This window comes from Oryx dammah, unplaced genomic scaffold (genome assembly GCF_014754425.2).
Source record: "Oryx dammah isolate SB20612 unplaced genomic scaffold, SCBI_Odam_1.1 HiC_scaffold_11210, whole genome shotgun sequence".
NCBI lineage: Eukaryota > Metazoa > Chordata > Mammalia > Artiodactyla > Bovidae > Oryx > Oryx dammah.
Genome location: NW_024080603.1, coordinates 651,107 through 672,819, shown reverse-complemented (window position 1 = coordinate 672,819; position 21,713 = coordinate 651,107). Strand labels below are relative to the sequence as shown.

The following is a 21,713-nucleotide window of genomic DNA, read 5'->3' as shown; positions in this document are numbered from 1 at the left end:
CTTTGGCAGAACACATTGCCCATGTTACTTGGCACTTTGTAAATATTGTACAAATACTAGCGGCTAATAACCTCATGGTTGCTATGATTTCTGTTTTTGTAATTAAGATAAAATTTTGCTGATTTAGATATTTTGAAATACCTTTTCTATTGGAAAATGTATCCCACTTTCAAATAGATTGATTTGACCACCGTAGGTGACTAACTGGATTTACATATAGACATGTTACCCTGAGGCTTCCTAGGTGGCTCAGTGGTAAAGAACCCACTTGCCGACGCAGGAGACATGGGTTTGATCCCTGGCTGGGGAAGACCCCCTGGAGGAGGGCATGGCAACCCACTCCAGTATTCTTGCCTAGAGAATCCCATCGACAGAAGAGCCTGGCGGGCTGCAGTCCATGGGGTGCCAAAGAGTCGGACAAGACTGAGCCCTGAGCACTGTGTTACCCTGAAGCTTTGGAAACCGCTGGGTGTGGTCTCTGTCGATTGGATTTCCAAAGGAGATGACACAGTAGGATCTTGACAGTGAAAGGCCCAAGCTGGCATTTGGGTTCCTTGACTGTTGGACCTGCATAACCCTTCTGCCTTTAAAGGGCTGTTGAGGTGGTTCCATGTGAAATGCTTGTTTGGTATCACCTGAGGTTTTGGTCTATAATTGAGCTTAAAGCCAGTTGGCAAAAGCTCTGCTGGGTTTTGTGTTGCAGCATTTCTGTATGATGTAGCTGTCAGATGTAGTACATTGTTGGAAACATGGTTCTCTGTAACTCTAACACTGTGGCCTCCTAGAGGGAGAGGTAGAATGGTTAGCTACAGGGATTCGGTTGCCTGTGTGAGTCACAAAAAGGAGGGAAGACCCCAAATTTTGGACATTTTTATAGGAAGACTTTTTGGTAACATATCACTCAGGTTAACATGGATAAAAAAAAAAAAAGTGCCATTTTCTGACGTCAGAACCACAAATAACATTAAAGCTCTGAACCTGAAAGGTGATGACTTCAGGGTGGATGGAGCTTTTGTCCTCAGAGTCCCTGCTGAGGAAGCATCAAGGACAGTCGCCAAATGGAGAGGAAGGTACCGGTTTATGAAGGCTGGTAAGGACCCAATCAATGTGGCACCTAGTGGTAAAGAAGCTACCTGCCAGTGCAGGAGACATAAGAGACACTGGTTTGATCCCTGGGTCGGGAAGGTCCTCTGGGGGAGGAAATGGCAACCCACTCCAGTATCCTTGCCTGGAAAATGCCATGGACAGAGGAGCCTGGAGGGCTACAGCCCATAGGGTCGCAAAGAGTCGGACATGACTGAAGTGACTGAAGTACACACACAGTGACCTAACAGCTTAGACCTTACCCACAAGTGGTCTTTGGGTCATCTGAGGCGTTTCCATTTTCAGCTTAAGAAACTGATGGAAAGTCTAGAAGCTGGGTGACTGTGAGCAAAGCAAAACGCATTCCCTTGGGTGTTGTTTCAGTAGCATCTGCAGTGTTGTGAACTGAGCCGGAGCTAGAAGTTTCTTTTTTCCCCACAGTCTGATGCAGACTCTGGCTACCACATCTCCTTTCTAGAGCTCTCTACAGAGAGGGATATCCGAGACAGTGAGGGCCAGATGGAGAACAGAGCAGGGGACCTGTTGTGTCCCTGTGGTCAGCCTCTCTGCCCACGCCGCCAGCCACACGTGGGGCTCAGGTGAGCTGCCACCTGGGTGACAGCCCAGCACCTCTTCCTGCAGTGGTCAGGCCCTCTAGGAGAGTGAGGCGTCAGGACTGTCTGTCTCTGATCTTGGGGATTTCCTCTTCACCCTTTTGGGAGGAGCATGCTCCTTGCCCCTCATCTCCCAGGGACCTGGCTTGGAGGAACGAGGCAAGCAAATGCTCTCCTGCTGGATGTTGGTGGAGATTTTCAAGAAGGGAGAAAGAAGAGCACATGACCAAAATCAGTTTTGTGTGTCAAAGATGAGAACGTTGAAACTGAAAAAAGAATCAGGAAATGCTTTGAATGAATGTAAAAGGGGGGCTTCCCAGATGGCTCAGTGGTAAAGAATTCGCCTGCAATGCAGGAGACAAAGATTTGATCCCTGGATTGGGAAGATCCCCTGGAGAAGGATGGCAGTCCACTCCAGTATTCTTGCCTGGTGAATCCCATGGACAGAGGAGCCCGGTGGGCTACTGCCTGTGAGGTCGCAGAGTTGGGCATGACTGAGCTACTAAAAAAAACAATGTAAAAGGTAACCCTGTTATATGCAGATTATACGACAAACATACTTTTGGGAAAGGGTTTTCATATAGAAACAATGTTATACGTGGCATCTAGGTTTCTAGGTTAGCCCAAAATAAGGAGTTGGCCCATTATGTGGCTGGAATATATTTATGGTTTCGTGAAAGAAACATACAGTTGAATTAGAACTAGCGTTTCGTTTGTATGCATGCCCTTCGGGAGAAGTGGGTTTAATGAGAAGGTGATGAAGCAGCTGAGGAAGAAGCTGTGAGTTCCCCTTGGGGAATCGTTATCCTAAGTGACCTTCGGGGTTCTGAGGAGGTAAGGGGCTCAGGTGGTGTTTTGCCCCACGTTGGGAGGGAGAGAGCTGGGGTGCAGGGATCTCCAGGGGCTTGACCAGGACCCCACAGCTAGGGACCCAGAGATCGTGCCCTACTCTTTTCACTATGCTGTTTTACCCCCAGAGGCACTCAAGTGTCTTGTTTCGCTTAAGCACTTAATTTCTATTTTATCTACAAATATTTCAGTCTGTATCTTTAAAATCTAAGAATTCTTTGTTTCAAAAAGTCGTAAAACCTTATATACCAAAAGGTTTAGTAACTACTCTCTTAGTTCCAGCTGCTATAACAAAAATACCCTAGACTGGGTGGCTAATGGACAACTTCTCACAGTTCACGGTTCCAGAGGTCAGAAGTCCAAGGTCAGGTGCCTGCAGATTCTGTGTCTGGCGAGGAACTGCTTCCTAGTTCATAGACAGTCATTTCACTGTGTCCTTACATGGAGGGTGAAGTGAAGGAGTTCCCTGGGGTCACTTTTATAGGGACATTAATCCCATTTGTGAGGGATCTATGTTTATGATCTAATCCCTTCCCAGAGCTCCTACCTGGGAGTTAGGATTTCAACATATGTATTAGGGAGGGGCAGAAACAGTCAACAGCAGCTACTTAATATCAATCACATTTTCTAATTGTCTTCTTATATTTTACGGTTTGTTTTGGTTTCCATACAATGCCTACTCATTGCAATTGGTTGGTCTGTCTCTTAAGTCTCCCTTAATCTATAGGTTCCCCGTCCTCCTCCCCTCTTTCTCCACTTGCAGTTACTTTGTTTAGGACGGTGGGTTTGTCCTGTATCTATTCCCCAGTCTGCATTTTACTTTTTTGCATTCCTGGTGAAAAGTAACATGTTTCCCTGCCTTCTGTGTTTGCTAGAAACATGCAGTTAGATTTAGAGGTTTGATCAATTATCTCAATTGGGGGAGTTGGAAGTGGGGTGAGAATATACTTTCAGTGATATTGTGTTCTTATAGTAGGAAATACACAATGTATGGGGAGTTTGTTTGCTTTTGGGGGTTTGCTTTTTGCTGTGATTGTCTTTTTGCAGTGATGCTAAGTCTTGGTCTTCTCTGGTGGTTCAGTGATAAAGAATCTGCCTGCAATGCAGGAGACCTGAGTTCAATCCCTGGATCAGAAAGATCCCCCGGAGAAGGAAATGGCAACCCACTCCAGTATTCTTGCCTGGAGGATTACATGGGCAGAGGAACCTGGGGTCGCACAGAGTCAGACCCGACTTAATGACTAAACCACTGTAACTAGTGTTAATGAACATTGCTTACATCCATTCCACAGTGGGGGTGTCAAATGGTGAAATTCTGGTTCCATCATTTCCTTCACTCATTAGCTGCAGCATCTCTAAGAAGGAAAACTTCCCCTCGTCAGTTAGTTGGTTTCCCTGGGATATAGTTTGTATGGGAAAGGCAGGTTAACTGCGTCAATCTTCTCTCTCATTTCCAGTTTTCAGAATAATGAGTTGATTTCCTCCCATTCTCCTGAAGTCACAAAGATGTTTCACTTGTTCCTGTTTGCTTAATAACATGATACTTTTTAAAAATCAAAGTATAGTCAATGTACAATACCATATAAGTTAGTGAATAGTGAAAGTCACTCAGCCATGTCTGACTCTTTAAGACCCATGGACTGTACAGTCCATGGAATTCTCCAGGCCAGAATACTGGAGTGGGTAGCCTTTCCCTTCTCCAGGGGATCTTCCCAACCCAGGGATAGAACCCAGGTCTCCTGCACTGCAGGTGGATTCTTTACCAGCTGAGCCACAAGGGAAGTCTAGCATATAAGTTGCAGGTGTACAATACAGTGAGTCATATTTTTAAAGGTTATATTCCACTTGCAGTCATTACAAAATATTGGCTGTATTCCCTGTGTTGTACAATATGTCCTTGTAGCTTATTTTAACACATATACTTGATGTGTGCCAATCAGTTGCAGTCCTTAATACTTGGATGCACAAATTGTCCATTCTTGGCTGGAGGGAGCTAATGCAAGTTGGTGAGGCATTTTTCTTGAGGAAAATAGTTCCAGCTAAGCTGACTAAGTTATGTCCATCTTCGAAAAAACGTTCTTTGTCGGTGAGGTTCGGTGACCACCTGGAGGTGTCTGCATAGGCACCCCTAGTCATAGGCAGCCTCAGACATCAGGGCAGCTGTTACAGTGGAAGGATTGAGGAAGGAGGTAAAACTTCACACAAGAGAGCTTCCTTTTCTGTTTTCTTTTTTTACAATTGAAGTTTAATTGACATATAATATTATGTTAGTTTTAAGTGTACCACGTAATGATTCAATATTTGTGTACATTATGAATTGATCACCGCAAGCCTCGTAATCATCTGTCGCCATACAAAGGTATTACAGTTTTATTGACTACACTCCCTGTGCGGTACATTACATCCCCTTGACACTGTTTTTTATAACCGGAAGTCTGAACCTGTTAATCCCCTTCACCTAATTTACCCACGCCTCAGTCCTAAGTCAAGAAGTCACAGCAGTGTGGTTGTGCTTGTTGTCCTTGGTTCTCAGCTCCATTCCTGCTTTTCCATGTTCTCCTTTTTGTTATGTGGGGCTAGAAGCTGCAGACTACATCTTCCAGACTCTTTTGCCAGTGGGTCTGCACTTGGATGCTGCAAAGAGGAGGTGCTGGTAGGGAAAACTGGGGTGTGGGAGAAAGGAGGAGACAGCAGCAAGGGCTCCTGCTCAGCGGCGCTGGCGCGGCTTTCACAGCTGGTGCCGGCGCCACTGATGAGCGTGCGTGGCGGGTGGGTGCCGCCCTGCGTGGGAGCAGTTTCTGGTCTCTGGATGCTGCCCTTTGAGTTTCTGTTTCTTCAGTGTATCTCCATGCTCTTTTGGGCTCTTCTCTGCCTTCCAGGGCCTTGTTAACGATTCTCTGCACCTGTCTCCCTCTTCCTAACATCTGTAGAGGAGTTTTTGTTTTTCCCACTGTACATGGGGTCTCCGGTCAGGGAGACCCAGGTCTTAATCTCATGTGCACCGCTTACACTGTTCCATGGCTTAAGTTCTTTAATTTTCTGTTTCTCCCTCTCTCTAAGGAGGATTGTAAAAGTAACTGCCTCACAGAGTTGTTTGAAAATGATTTTACACACACACACACATACACACACATTATTAGCTTTGAACATAACTGTCAATACATGTTAACAAGATGCAAACTAGGTTTTTTTTTTTGACTGTGCTGGGTCTTTTGTTGCCGGGGTGGGTGTTCTCTGGTTTCGGAGAGCGGGGCTACTCCATAGTTGAATTGTGCGGGCTGCTCATTGCAGCGGTCCTCTTGTTGCAGAGCGCAGGCTCTGGGGCATAGGCTTCAGTAGTCAAGGCTCACAGGCTCATTAGTTGTGCCTTACGAACTCTAGAGCATGGGAGTTGCTCTGAGGCAGGTGGAATCTTCCTGAACCAGGGATCGAACCTGTGTCCCCTGCATTGGCAGGTGGATTCTTAAGCACTGTGCCATCAGGGAAATCCACAGACTGATTTTTGAAGGCTTGTCATTTAAATTTTTTATTATGGAAAAGTTCAAATGTATACAAAAATAAAGTAATGCAATGAAACTTTATGCAAATATTACCCAGCTTCGACAGTTATAAAATTGAGGCTATTCTTTTGCATATACCACCCACTCTCCCCCCTACTCTGGGATTATTTTAAAGCAAATCTAAAACATCATATTATTTTAACCATAACTAACTCTAAGAGATCGTGCTCAGTTGCTTAGTCGTGTCCAACTCTACACCCCTATGCACTGTAGCCTGCCAGGCTTCTTTGTCCATGGAATTTTCCCAGTAAGAATGCTGGAATGGGTTGCCATTTCCTTCTCCAGAGGATCTTCCTGACCCAGGGATTGAACCCACGTCTCCTGCATTGCAGACAGATTCTTTACCCTTGAGCCACTGGGGAAGTTCCCAACTATAAGAAATAAACTGCTTAAAAAACAACCAAAATACTATTAGATTGTAGAAAAATGAAAATAATTGCTTGATATCATCAAATATCAAGACAGTGCTCGTTTCCCTAATTAGCTCATAAATGTCTTAGTTTTAAAAAATGTTGTTTGAATCATGTTTGAAATAAGAACCACCAGCCGTAGTTGGTTGATATGTTTCTTAAGTATCTTTTAATCTATAGGTACCTCCTTTTTCTTTTTTTCCCCTTAAAATTTTCTTGTTAAAGAAATGGGGTCATTTGTCTGGCAGAGTTTCCCACAGGCTGGCTTTTGTTGATTACAGCCTTGTGGTATCACGTACCATGTTCTTCTGGCCCTATATTCCTTGTATATTGTTAGTCAGATTCAGAGGTATATTATTTGGTTGGACTTCTTTATAGTGCTGTGCATATCCATCAGGAGGCTTGTAATATCTGGTTTTCTCTGTTTTTTTTTGTTTCATGATTGATGCCTATATCCATTCATTCATTAGGGGTTGCACAAGTTTGTGGTCTGTTCTTTCTACAAAACTTCTGGAATGCTTCTCTGAAGAGAAACTTCCCTCATCAACTATTTGATTATCCCGAGGTACAGTCCAAATGGGAAAAGATGGGGTAAATACTTGAGATTTCTCTTTTCCTTGGCAGTTTTCAAGACAGTGGTTTGGTTTCCTAGCCTCCTCTGAAGATAACCGGCAATGCTTTTAGTCTTGTTATTACCGGTTTGTAAGATAGCAGCCGCATCCCACTCTGCTGCAGTTATTGTCCTTACTGAAGCTCAGTTGATCTGTCTTTGGCTCCTGGGGTAGCCACGTTGTCTCCTTGTCATCTCTGATAGGCTGTTTGCCTGATGGTGTGACAGGATGTTCCAGTTTCGTTGTGTTCATCCTCTGATCTGGACTCAGTCATTTCTCTCAGGAACCTAATTCTTTTTATTGAAAGATGATACTTACAGACATGATTTGGGCAGTGGAGTGATCGTTGCTAATGGACTGATCATTGTCTCCTGGCTTTTTAAGTGAACACAGCCAGAAAATAAATGTTTTTAACGATAAAATGTGCCACGAATTTATACTAACACTTCCAATTCAAATTTAGGGCCTTTTCTCTAACCTCATCAGTCTTAACGTTTCTATTTCCTCTTCTGATGACATCAACCCTGGATCTTAACACCACCACGGTAATCCCTCATTTGTTCTGTCCCACAACACATGGACCACAGTCTTGGAATCACCACTGAAAGCAGTTTAATATTTTTTCCCTAGTAATCTTTTACATTAGAGCATATCCTGCTGGGATGAATGGGCAAATTATTGAGTTTTAAGTCATTTGAATCGGTTCCTTTTTATAGAGCAAACTTACACTGGAATGGTGATTAATTCAATACAGTTATATTCATTTGTTTCATTTGACTTTCGATTTGATCTTTTAAAAAATTTTATTTTGTTGTAATAATGTAAATTATTTACATTACAAAGTAAAATCTTTATAATGTGGTATATTCAGAGAAGTTTAGATTTTATCCATATCTTCTACATATTATGCCCTCCATCAAATGGTTAAAATGTTTGTGGTTTTCATACCATTGGTTGAATTACACACAACCATGTTTATATTCTCCATTTCTTAGATAAATGGTAGCATACTAATGGAGAAAGTACTGGCAACCCACTCCAGTACTCTTGCCTGGAAAATCCCATGGGCAGAGGAACCTGGTGGGCTGCAGTCCATGGGGTCGCTAAGAGTCGGACATGACTGAGTGACTTCACTTTCACTTTTCACTTTCATGCATTGGAGAAGGAAATGGCAACCCACTCCAGTGTTCTTGCCTGGAGAATCTCAGGGACGGGGGAGCCTGGTGGGCTGCTGTCTCTGGGGTCGCACAGAGTCGGACACGACTGAAGTGACTTAGCAGCAGCAGCAGCATGCTAATTCATTTTTCTTCTTTCAGTTAATATATCCTAAGGCAATGGCACCCCACTCCAGTACTCTTGCCTGGAAAATCCCATGGACGGAGGAGCCTGGTGGGCTGCAGTCCATGGGGTCACTAAGAGTTGGACATGACTGAGTGACTTCACTTTCACTTTCATGCATTGGAGAAGGAAATGGCAACCCACTCCTGTGTTCTTGCCTGGAGAATCCCAGGGACAGGGGAGCCTGGTGGGCTGCCATCTATGGGGTTGCACAGAGTCAGACATGACTGAAGTGACTTAGCAGCAGTAGCAGAGATCACTCTACCATAATTCATAGATATTCCTCATTCCTTTTTATACCTGCATAGAATTCCATTGTGTGACTGTACAACAACTTATTCATCTGGTCCCCCATTGATAGTTTTTAAATTATTTTCATCATTTTTGCTATTAGAAGTGTTGCTGAAGAGAATGTTCTTGTGCTGATATCTTTTCATATTTGTTGTCATTGTTCAATTGCTCAGTCATATTTGACTCTTTGCGACCCCATGAATGGTAGCATGCCAGGCTTCCCTGTCCTTCACTGTCTCCTAGAGTCTGCTCAAACTCATGTCCATTGAGTTGGTGATGCCATCCAACCATCTCAACCTCTATCTCCCCTTTCTCCTCCTCCCCTCAATCTTTTCATATTATGATTTTTTTCAGTGCAATGATGAAATATTTTCCCAGAAAAGCCTTATTTATCTAATCTGGGACATTAACTTCTGCCTATTACATAGAGATTTCACTGGGCCCTTTAGTTCTCTAGAAATCGTAAAATAGTAATATAGTTTTTGCTCAAACTCAAGCATAAAATCTCCAGCAGAGAGTTCTTTGTGAGTAAAACCTGCTTTTTTCTACTTTTATCCCAACTATGGTGTCATTTTCATGGAGGCGTGAAATCTTTGAGAAAAAATTCCTGGAGGAGGTTGGGCCTCTCCAGGGTAAATGTCTGTTGACTATGGCAGCTCTCATTTTTTCATGGCAGCAAAATGGTTTGGGAGGAGTTGACTATGTTTTTTTCACCTTCACTTCTGCCTCTCCACTTACCTTAAAATTGAGTGCAGTTACCTTATCTTTAACCCTGTCAGCACCCACAGAATGCACTCACAGGGGGCTCAGCATCTCTGTTTTAAAGAATTTCTTTGCATCTTCATGAGGACTTTGAATCTTAAGTTTTAACCATTAAGACCTAACATCAGGGTTTCTTTTTCCATTTTAGAAACTGAATGCACAAATATATATTCTTTTGTATGTTTAAAAAATATGATTCTCTTTTTGCGCTAGAATCAGATATCTGATCTACAGAAATTTTTCCTAAAGTGCTTTCTTATGTTAATATCATTTGTGAATGGATCTTGTTTTTTCCCTTATGTAGGTGTATCAGTTTGACCAATGAGCGCTGCTTAGAGTGGCTTGTGAGTTGTTGTATATGAGTGAGTGAGAAGATGTGATGCAGTTGGGGTGGGGCTGGGGAAGAAAGGAGCAGAGACAGGAGAAAGAGTGCACCAGTATGTGTCATGAGATTTGGGGGGTGCAGACTAGAAACTAAAAGATGGAGAAGGTGATAGAAAGCGTGCGTCTGTGTCTATGCATGTCCAAAAGAGATGCTCCTGGAGGTAGGTCAACTTCATTGTGCGTCACTAAAGAAGGAAGACGTGTTGACCTGCCTCTGTTTAGGAAAGAGAAGCAGATTTGGGTCACGGTTCCCACTGTTGGCCGTCAGGTGGTGCCGTCAAGCTAAGGCAGCTCGGTTGTCAAACATGGAGGTGATTTAGGGCAGGTTGGTTCAACTCAACAATAGTTCATAAATATTTATTGAGACTCTAACTGAGCATCAAGGACCTGTGTTAGAGTAAAGGCACGAAGATGAACAAGATGATCCTTTCCCTGGAGAAGTTTATGTCCTCGTTGGGATGGAGAGTGACACGCATTGCAGGCACGCCTTGGAGACGCGGGTCTAGACCCCTGCAGTATAGTGGCTATTGCATAAAGCAAGTCACAGGAGATTTGGGTTGTTTCCTAGTGTGCGTAGAAGTTATGTGCACATTATACTGTAGTCTAGTAAGCGTGCAATAGCAGCATGTCTAAAAAAAGCAACGTACAGAGCTTAAGAACACTTTATTGCTCAAAAAATGCTAACCATCAGTTGAGCCTTCTTTGAGTCATAATCATTTTGCACTTATAACATTGATGATCTCTGATCACAGATCACCATACAAATATAAGGAAAAGTTTGGAATAGTGCAAGGACGACCAAAATGTGGCCAAGAGACATGAAGTGAGCAGACGCACTGAGACGCTTGCTCGAGGCAGGGTTGCCACAAACGTTCAGTTTGTAAGGAACACAACTTCTGTGAGGTGCAGTAAAGCGAAGCACAGTAAAATGTGGCATGCCTGCATTAATTGCTGTGTAAAAGTACCACACATGAAGTGGCTTAAAACACGCACATTTATTCTTATTTTCTGTGGGTCAGAAAGCCAGGCATAGTTCATCTGGGTCCTCTACTGGCTTACTGACATGGCTTTTGGCAGGATTCAGTTCTTCAGCAGCTTTTAGGCGAGGGACTCTGTTCCTTGCTGGCTGTGGGCTGTAGGCTGTAGGCTGCAGGTTCTTGCCACACGGACCTCTCTGAAACAGTAGCATGCTTCCTCAGAACCAGCGAAAGAGACAGCCTGTTAGTAGGATGGAGGCACGGTCTTGTGCACCATGATTACAGTTGTGACTGTCCATTGTCTTTGCTGTACGCCTTTGATTAGAAGCAAGTCACTGGGCCAGCCCACAGTCAAGAGGTGGGGACTCACGGGGTGGGGATACTAGGAGGTGGGAGTTGCTGGGGGAGCTGGCCGAGTCCACCTGCCATGCCGGTGTTGTCTATAATCTGCTGAAGTTTGAGAGGAAAGGTTCTGCAGAAATAAGAGGGAAGAGCATCTGACCTCACCTGGAATGGAAACGGCTTCTCAAATAATGTGATGTTGAGGGTCTCCTTGACGGACAACTAAGAATTAATTGGGTGTGTATAAGGCAGAGAGGAGGAGGGAATTTCAAACAGAGGGAACAGTGTGCACAGATATGGTAGTGAGCGAAGTAAGATCATGTGTCTGAGGACCACCATCCATAGTTAAGTGTACACTGTGGGTGGAAGACAGGCCGAAGAGCCAGAAATGTACGGTAAAGGCTGGTTTATGGGTTTCTCCTTTGCCAGGCTAAAAAGCGAGGACTTTATCAAGCGATCGTAGGGCGGATTTTAAGCAGGGTAGTGACATAGGGTTGTGATTTCTTGATCTGGGCAGATTGTGGAAGTTTGATTTTGATACCTTTTATAATTTAGGCTTGAGATAAAGAGGGCCTGGATTAAAGTAGTGGCAATAGAGAGGAGGGAATACATTATTATTTTTTAAATTAGGAAGTGATTTAATGTTTGGATGAGGTGGAGGTGGGAGATGATGGAATAAACTGGAATGATGCCTGGGTTTTGGCTTAGTTTTGGCAGAACGTCCTTGCTAGGAAGCAGGGGAGAGAGAAATGGGAAGAAGGAAAGGATGGGTAGAAGGAAGAGGTCTAAAAGTGTGTATACAGTTTTGTAAACTTAGTGACTGACTGCAGGAGAGCTTGTCTCCAAATATTCTTTACAATGTTTATGTTCTCAGTGCAATTAATGTGGCTATGTAAATTTACTTTCTAGTCAAACCATATGCCTCAGGGATAGGAGACAGAATCAAGTGCAGAATTCATTCTCCTTGCAAACAGTCTGACAAAAGGAAAGTCAGCGTTAGACTTTTAGTAAGCCTCGCCACGAAGAGGGAGCCTCTGTCCTGTCCTGTGTAGTGCTCGGAATCCAGCAAGTACTATACTAGACCACTCTGTATAGTGTCAAGTCGCCGACTCTTTCTTCAGTTGAGTTATACCTTCATATAACATAAAATCCACTGCTTTACATTGTACAGTTTAGAGGGTTTTAATACATTATTTATGTTTTACAACTACCACCAGTGTCTAATTCTAAAATATTTCCATCATACCCAGAGGAACTCCATACCCATTCACAATGAGTCCCAATTCTGTACTTCCCCAGCTCTTAACAACCATTATCCTATTTTTGTCTTATTCTGGCATTTCATGTAGAATGGGACTTGAGTGTCCTTGTCTGGCTTCTTTCACTTGGTGTGATGTTGTCGTGGTTCTTTTGTGCTGTAGCATATGTCGATATTTTATCCCTCTTTATTGTGAAATAATATTCCGTTGTTTGGATATACCACATTTTATTCATGTATTTATTCATTGATGGACATTTGGGATATTTCTACTTTTTGGCTATTTTGAATAATGCTGCTGTGAACATCCTCAACAGTTTTTTTGTATAAACACACGCTTTCGTTTCTCTTGGGTGTCTGGCAGGAGCAGATTGCTGGATTACGTGGTTACTCTGTGTTTGACTTTGTGAGGAACCATCAGACTGTTTTCCAATCCAGCCACGTCATTTTACATTTCTATTACCATCTATGGGGGGAGGGTGTCTCTCTCCACATCTTCACCAGCACTTGTTATTAACTGTCTTTTTAAACTAGAGACAGTCGGGTGGGTGTGAAGTCAATCTTATTACAGTTTTGATTCAGGGTTGTTTTAAGGAATTGAGCAAGATACCATAGATAAAGTCTGATATGAATTTGGGTCTCAGTTCTATACTAGATTCAGGGAGCCCTCAGAATTAGTGTTAGTGTTCCTTGTCATTTTTATAGGATTTCTCTGGTGGCTCAGATAGTAAGGAGTCTGCCTGCAATGCAGGGGACCCAGGGTTCAGTCCCTGGGTCAGGAAGATCTCTTGAAGAAGGGAATGGTTATCCCAGAGCTCTAGAATCACAGTGTAACACGCTGCATCCTGTGCAATAGAAGAAAGCTACACATTTGAGTCACTGCCTCAATTTCAGCCTAAGAGAAGTAATTGGTAGGATTTTGAAGACAGGGAAACAACTCCAGGCTAAGGGGCACTCTTTTGCCACCGCAGAAGGTGCCCTTGAGCACAGATCATTCGGATCTCACAGTAACACCTGAGAGGGTCAGTCACCGTTTTCACAAGTGCAGAAACTAAGGTTTGGATTTGGTTCAGAAGCTTGGTATCAGGACAGAATCACGGGAAACATTAGAATTAAATGTGGGGCCGGGTTTTTGGTTTGGGCCAATGAGTCACATAGTGTGTGTTGGTTCTTGTTACTTGTTTTGCTAATTTAGAGGGGATGGTGGAGAAGATAATTCCCAAATGGTGGCTTGTGCGAAAGTCATGGGTAGTTGTTTGGGAATGCATATTCTACCTACTCATGTGAATACCAGTGCAGCGTGTGGAAATACAGCAAGCTAAGCAAGCCAGGCTCTGAAGACCCAGTTGAAAAGTACTCATGGGTGGTCTGGGGAAAACGGCCCTTCTATTTTCCAGTTTTTTGTTGTCATTGTTCAGTGGCTAAGTTGTGTCCGACTCGTTGCCACCCCATGAACTGCAGCACGCCAGGCTTCCCTGTCCTTCACCATCTCTGGGAGTTTGCTCAAACTCATGTTGATTAAATAGCTTGACTTTGTAGATGGACATAAAGTTCCTAAGGAAACATTCTGTTTCTCTTTAAGCTGCCCTTTCCCTGGTTATTGAGGAATAAATCAGACTTATCAGGCTTACACTTCAAAGGAGGGAATTTCAAATCACCTTCTTTTCTAGCTTCTTTTGTGTGATTATCAGAGAACGGAGGAATGGTAATAATGGTAATAATGTCAAAAGGGAGCTGTGTGACAAAAGATTTTGCTCCTTGTTAATTCAGAATTGATTGCAGTTGTCAAAGTTGCATCAGTCAGGGTCCCAGGGGAAACAATTCAACCCAGATGGTTCTCATGAAGAGACTTAAATGGAAAAGAGGTGTGAACAGAGATTAGGAAGGCCGAGAGAAGTGCATGGGAAGCCCTCCCCAGCTCTAGGGCTGAAGGGGCCCCCAGAGGAAGGGCATTGCAGGCTGTAGGGCCCTTGGCAGGAGCCGTGCTTATAGTGGCACAAGGTGCTGCCCGACCAGGGCACTGAGGCAGGAAGGTGGGAAGAAATGCACCAGGGTCAGTCTCTCCTCACCCTCCCCTGTCTGGCCAATGTGAAGCCAGCTGGGAGAGGAGGCTGGTGGTGCAGGCTGCAGAGGTGAGCTTCCCGGGGTGCAGAGCAGCAGACAGGTTGCACAATAACCAACTATCTTACAGTCAACACATTCTATTTTCTGTTAATTTTAGAAAGTGTTATTTTGGAGAACCTTGATAAATAGTGCAACTATAGAAAAACGTCTGTTTCTCATTTTTTTTTTAAATTCCTTTTTATTTTCACATTTACTTCCGCAAAAGCTTCATATCTTTTAGGTGGTAACTTTGTCATGAAGTTTCTTAAACATTGCACTTTTTTCTTATTTTCCTAATACATGGGTGCATATCATTATACTGTGGTAAGCCTAAAGCAGAGGGTGCCATGCTTTCATAATTGTAAATCATTCAGTCGTGTCCGACTCTTTGCGACCCCTTGGACTATACAGTCCATGGAATTCTCCAGGCCAGAATACTGGAGTGGGTAGCCTTTCCCTTCTCCAGGGGGATCTTCCCAACCCAGGGATCAAACCCAGGTCTCCCACATTGCAAGCAGATTCTTTATCAGCTGAGCCACAAGGGAAGCCTAAGCTTTCATAATTAGCAGAGGGTAATTTTTAAATTCCCACTTTTCAGATGAGTGCATTGATGTTAGTGAATTATTTGAAGGTGATCACTTGTCTTCAAATGGGTCAAAGTGGAATTTAGTTGGGTGTTTTGGTAGCCCCTAACTGAGGGGAGAAGGTGCAGTCTGCTAAAAACATCCAGATAGGCACATATGTCTCCTTGCAGACACAGCTGGGAATTATTCTGCTTCATACACTGATGAAATATGCCCACTTGCTGTTAGCGGTAACTAAGTGACCTGGTTTCTCTGTCATCCTGTGTGTAATTCTCCTAGGTCTAAGTAAAGGGCAGATAAAGGTCCATGTCTCTGGGTACCTCTGGGGTTGCTAGGAAATGATTTTCAAAGTGCTTCATGGTGATGCAGCAGGTTGAACTTTTTTGTGAAGGGTTGTCATGGAAACCAAGTGCATCATTGCTTTGTCAGACTTACTTATCTTGTAATGATAAAAAAATTGTAATCCAGGGTTAAGGGATTAATAATAATAATAATAAAATGAAATGGAAAAAACCTGTAACCTGAAGGGGAATGCTGCTGCCTGCTGCACATCTTTTGAATCGAAAGATGTCACCAGCAAAGTCATTTGACGTTGGCAGGGGCTTGGCTGTGTGAAGTGATGGGAGCTAATCAGTTTGTTTGTCTACTTGTCTTCAGAGTCAGAAAACACATGATTTCTCCCTGTGGCTTTTTACTGTAGGGCTTTCTTACCAGCCCCAGCTCCCGAGCTTTCAAATGAGGTGGAAGGTAGCACACCCACACTGCGAGTGTCAGCAAGGTTGCCAGGGTCTGTTCTTTGGCTGGTTGGCTGGTTTTACGTTTCCCTTCCCCTCTCCATCCCCCTTCCTCCAGGAGCATGGCAGGCTGTGGGGTGATGGTGATAACTCCACCTGCTGTCTCTGCTAAGCACCCAGACATCCCAGGAGCAGATCCTGAAGCAGAGTCTTCTTCTCTGACCTCCCGTGGTAGTTATAAGGGCCCTTAAGGAAACAAGATTGTCCTCTTCTGCAGATAGAGGACAGACCCTTCCAGCATCGTAGGTATGATGAATGTTGCTTATATCTTGATCACTCGCTTATTAGGGTACAATTTCAAATACAGGTAATTAGTCAGGATAGGAGAACTGAACTGAAAGGAGACTTTATACTGTGCTTAGTGGTTCATCTGCCTCCATGGAGACTAAACTCCTGGGATTTCATTTCCCACTCTGCAGCTGTGTGTGTGTGTGTGTAATAGACTTTTGTTACATTGAAATAAATCTGCTCATTTTAGACTTTTGCAGAATATCTTTTATCAGTGTTTCCACATTTAACATGTTTGAGTTTCTTTCACTTCGGGGGGAAAGTTTGACATGAGTCCTTAGATTGACAATGGAAACAAGCCAGTTTAAATAAGTATTGGGTTGGCCACTTTATCAGTAATGGTGACATTCCCTTCAGAAGGTCAGTACTGGAAGGACATAAAGAAATGCTGGACATGTGTTCCACCCTGTCATCAAGAGCTACAGCCAAGAGTCTGGAACTGGGAATACAGCCAAAATTATAAGATGCAAGTCCTGGGGATGCAGGGACCTCAGCAAGGGGATCCCAGTATGGCTGCTGGATGCCACCTTCCTGGTTGTGCCCACCACACTGGGCAGGCCTTGGGCTCTGGCTGGCTTCTGCCTTCAGCTCCTGACTCCTGACAACTGTTTTGTAAAAACAACACATGTACCCGAAGTACCCAGCACACAGTAGGTACTCATTAAATATATGTGTGTGTGTGTGTGTATACTATATGAATATATGAAGGAAGGAAATGATATAAAATAGATCTGGGTCTTAAATGCCACTCAGTGAAATGGTTGGCCAGAAAGTTTGCTCAGGTTTTCTCACACCATCTTACAGAAAAACCTGAAAAGATCACATTTCACTGATGTTAAGGTGTACTTTTTCCAAAAAAAATTTTGCAGTTCTAAAATTGGAATGCATTTTATAACTGATAACATTTACTAATTTAATTGACAATATTTAAAATGGCAAATAAAATAATGGTGTGTCTTATAATGCATAGCTTCTTAGATTTAATAAATATGACAGCCCTTACCACATGGCACCATTCTAAGCAATTTATTTTAATTCGTTGAATCCTCAAAACAATCTTATTTAGGCTGGCAGCATTATTATTCTCCATTTAAAGATGAGAAAACTGAAACCCACAGAGATTAAGTAATTCACTGAAGGTCACTCCATCAGAAAGTGACAAAGTCAGGATTGGAATCCAGGCTGGCTGTGGAGTCTGGGCTCCTAACTGAGGTGATATAATACCAGAGAGGGTCTTCAGAAAAGTGGCTTTTGAGATAAGACATGAAAGAGAGGAGCAGCAAGCCCTGTGAATATCTGGAGGAAGAATGTTGCAGGCAGAGGGGGCTCCCTTTGGAGTATATTTGGCATTTTCAAAGAACCGTAAGCAGGTCTGTATTTCTGGGATCAGTGAGAGGGAAGGGGAGGGAAGGTGAGGTCAGAGAGATGAGGGGTGGGTCATCTTATATGAGTTTAGTCTGTCTTAAGGACTCTGGCATTTAATTTGAACAATGTGGGAGTCACTAGATGGTTCTGACGAGAATACTTATTTACTAGGATCATTCTGCCTGATGCATTGAGACTAGTCTGAAAGAGACAAGTTAGGAGCTCATTGGAGTAATTCAGGAGAGAAATGTCCATGGCTTGGATGAGAGTGGTAATGGCAAGAGGTGGTAAGAAATATTCAGATTCCAAATGTATTTTGAAGATACAGATGGCATTTCTGATGGATTAAATTTGAGAGCATGAGATGGCAATGATGAGATTAAAAATAATAGCCAACATTTGTGTATTCTCACTAAATAATTTACACATACTAATTTAGTTAATCCCTATAACAACCCTATGAGGAAGAAAGTACTATTTTTATTCCTATCTTATAGAGGAGGAGGGGCTTCCCTGGTGGCTCAGCGGTAAAAAATCCACCTGTCAATGCACGAGACACAGGTTTGATCCCTGGGTCAGGAAGATACCCTGGAGGAGGAAATGGCAACACACTCTAGCATTCTTGCCTACAAAATCCCATGGACAGCAGAGCCAGGCAGGCTACAGTCCATGGGGTCACAAAGAGTTGGACACAACTTAGTGAGTAAATAACAACAAAAGATGAGGAAATTGAGGCCCTGAAAGGTTAGAGAATTTGTGAGTATCACAGACTATTAGTGATGAAAATACGATTCCAATCCAGGTGGTCTGGACCCAGAGCATATTTTCAACTACTATGTTTTATTGCCACTAAGCTGGGAAAAGAAAGGAGTCATGCAATAACTAAGATTTTTTTCTAAGTAATTGAAAACCACTGAGGTGGTGAGAAGTACTTTTTTTAAAAAGAGATGATAGTATTCAGATCAGGCTTGAATACATTAAGTTAGAGTTGACTTATAGATAGCTCTGTGGAGAGGCTGCAAAGGCAGTGAAATATGTACAGGCTTGGATTTCAGGGGCAGGGTCCTTCCCACTGACATGTTTGAAAGTCATCAGTACACAGATGACACCTAAAGCTGTGAGCCTGGGTGGGATTACTAAGGGAGTGAAAGTGGACAGAAGAGATCTGAGGGCCAGACTAGGTCCTAAGGCATCCAACATTTAGAGACTGAGCTTCAGAATCCAATCTGTTGAGTTTAGTAGGAAGTAGTACCCTTGCCTGGAAAATCCCATGGACGGAGAAGCCTGGTGGGCTGTAGTCCATGGGGTTGCAAAGAGTCAGACACGACTGAGCAACTTCACTTTCACTTTTCACTTTCATGCATTGGAGAAGGAAATGGCAACCCACTCCAGTGTTCTTACCTGTAGAATCCCAGGGACGGGGGAGCCTGGTGGGCTGCTGTCTATGGGATTGCACAGAGTCGAACACGACTGAAGCAACTTAGCAGCAGCAGCAGTAATCCCTGGGTAGGAAGAAGGTAGGGTGGTAACCTGAAAACCCAGTGAAAAAATAGTGTTTCAAAGAGGATGGAGTCAGCAACCGTGCCCTGTGCTTTGATCGAGTAAGATGAGGACGGATGCTGGACCATTGGATTTAGAAACATGAGGGTGAGCTTGACCAGGACAGTTTCCGCACAGTGATGGAGGCAAAAATCTGCTTAGAGCAGCTTAAGGAGTAAGGGAGAGAAATTGGAGACAGCAAATTTAGAACACTATTTTGAGAAGTTTTTCTGCAAAGCCAAGTAAAGAAATGGGATATCTTCTAGGGAAAGTGTTCTTTAATGTCCGCCGGGTCCAGCTCTTTGGTGTTGTTCAGCTCCTCTGCATCCTTGCTGAGGTTCTGCCTAGTATTTTATTGAAAACCAAAAGAGGTGAAGCTCCCAACTCTAATTGTGGGTTTGTTTGTTTCTCCTTTTAATTCTGTCAGTTTTTACTCTGTGTGTTTTGCAGCACTGTCATCTGGTGATTGCAAGCTTACTATTGTTATGTCTTCTTCGTGAATTGACCTTTTTATCATTATGTCATGTCCCTTTTTAATCCCTGGTAACTTTCTTTGATCCGAAGTTTACTTAGACCGATGTTAATACAATCACTCTTCCTTTCTTTTGATCAGAGTTGACATGGAATTTCTCTTTCCATCCTTTTACTTTTAACCTACCAGCATCTGAAGTCTATTTCTTATAGACAGCATATGGTCAGATCATGTGTTTCTAGTCTGTTCTAACAATCTTTTTTTTTTTTTTTTGGTCAATGTTTGTTTATATCTCATTAGGTTAATTTACTTGGTAGGAAAAATAGTCTCATATCACAAATAAAATGGAAAACATTACAGAAAATTCAGAACATTACAGAAAATTCAGTAACATTAATGGAGTGCAATGAGATATTTCCAAATAAAATGGCACAGTTGGTAACCAGGATAAAATCATGCCCCTCCAGCAATGAAGGGTATCTCTGTTTGAGAGGGACCATTTTTGAAGCTACTATTATTTCCTTCGGGGCTTCCCTAGTAGCTCAGCTGGTAAGTGCAGGAGACTCCAGTTCGATTCCTGGGTCAGGAAGATCCCCTGGAGAAGGGATAGGCTCCCCACTCCAGTATTCTTGGGCTTCCCTGGTGGCTCAGATGGTAAAGAATCCGCCTGCAATGTGGGAGACCTGGGTTTGATCCCTGGGTCAGGAAGATTCCCTGGAGAAGGGAATGGCTCCCCATTCCAGCAGGATCTCAAAGAGTTGGACGTGACTGAGTGATTTTCACTTCACTTCACTTCATTATCTCCTTCACAGCCAGAACAGTATAGTCTTTATTTGGAGGGTACTGGCCAGGGATGATAGCTTTTGTTTATAAAGTATATATTTTCTAATACTATTCAACTCGAACAATCTGTCTTTTAATTGATCTGTCTAGGCCATTTATATTTAATGCACTATTGATACGTCTCAGTTTGGATCTACAGATTTATTATTTGTATCCTGTTTGTTTCCTCTATTCTTTTATTTCCGTATTTCCTCTTTTCTGCTTTCTTTGGGTTATTGAAAACTTGTTAGTATTCACTTTAAAGTTACATGTTATACTTTTGACAATATTTCTTTGCAAGTAGAAACATTGTTCTACTTCGAGTGAAAATGACGACAACTTCATATAGGTCCTTTTATCCTACCCTTTTTCTGTTATAGTTTTCTTCTGTATTAGGTTCACATACATCAGATGCTGGAAAATTCTCTTTTGACTGTCAAACATATTTTAAAGAACTCAGGAGAATAGTAGTTGACTCTATTTGCTTAGATATTTACAATTTCGGTTGCTCTTCCTTGTTCCTAATCTTCCAGATTTCCTTCTGGTATTATTTCCTTTAGGTCTGAAGGATTTCTTTTAGGAAAAAAAATTTTTTTTAAAAACAGAAGTTCTGGTGGAAACTAATTCTTTTAGTTTTCCTTTGCTTGAGAAAACATTAGTTCCTGATGGACCTTTTCACTGAATATAGAATTCTGGATTGTCAATTCTTTTCTTTCAGCATTCTGAAAATGCTGCTTCACTTCCCTCTGTCCTTCGTGGTTTCTGCTGAGAAATCTTGTCTTTGAATCCTCTATAAATAATGCAACATTTTCTCTGAATGCTTTTAAGACTTTTTCAGTCTTTAGATTACTGTAGTTTAATTCCATTGTTTCTGGACATGGATTTGTTGGGGTTTATCATGTTTATCCCTGGTGGCTCAGATGGTAAAGCGTCTGCCTACAATGCAGGAGACCCAGGTTCAATCCCTGGGTCAGGAAGATCCTCTGGAGAAGGAAATGGCAACCCATTCCAGTACTCTTGCCTGGAGAATCCCATGGATGGAAGAGCACGGTAGGCTATAGTCCATGGGGTCTCCAAGAGTCGGACACGACTTCACTTTCACTTCTCCTGTTTAGAGTTTAAGTTTCTGGACTATGTAGATTTCACCAAAATGCACCAAAATTGGGAAGCTACCAGCCATTGTTTCTTCAAAGACTTTTTCTGTTTTCTCTCAAACTCCCGTGACATGATGTTTGACCTTTTGTTATTGCTCCACAGTTCTCTGAGG

At 42.8% G+C, this 21,713-nt stretch overlaps 1 non-coding gene across 1 annotated transcript; it reads left to right on the top strand.

Annotated features, from left to right (window-relative positions):
* Positions 1-21,351: 21,351 nt before the first annotated feature.
* On the top strand, positions 21,352-21,424 carry TRNAC-ACA. The gene has a single exon. It is a non-coding gene; the product is annotated as a tRNA-Cys (tRNA).
* Positions 21,425-21,713: the final 289 nt, after the last annotated feature.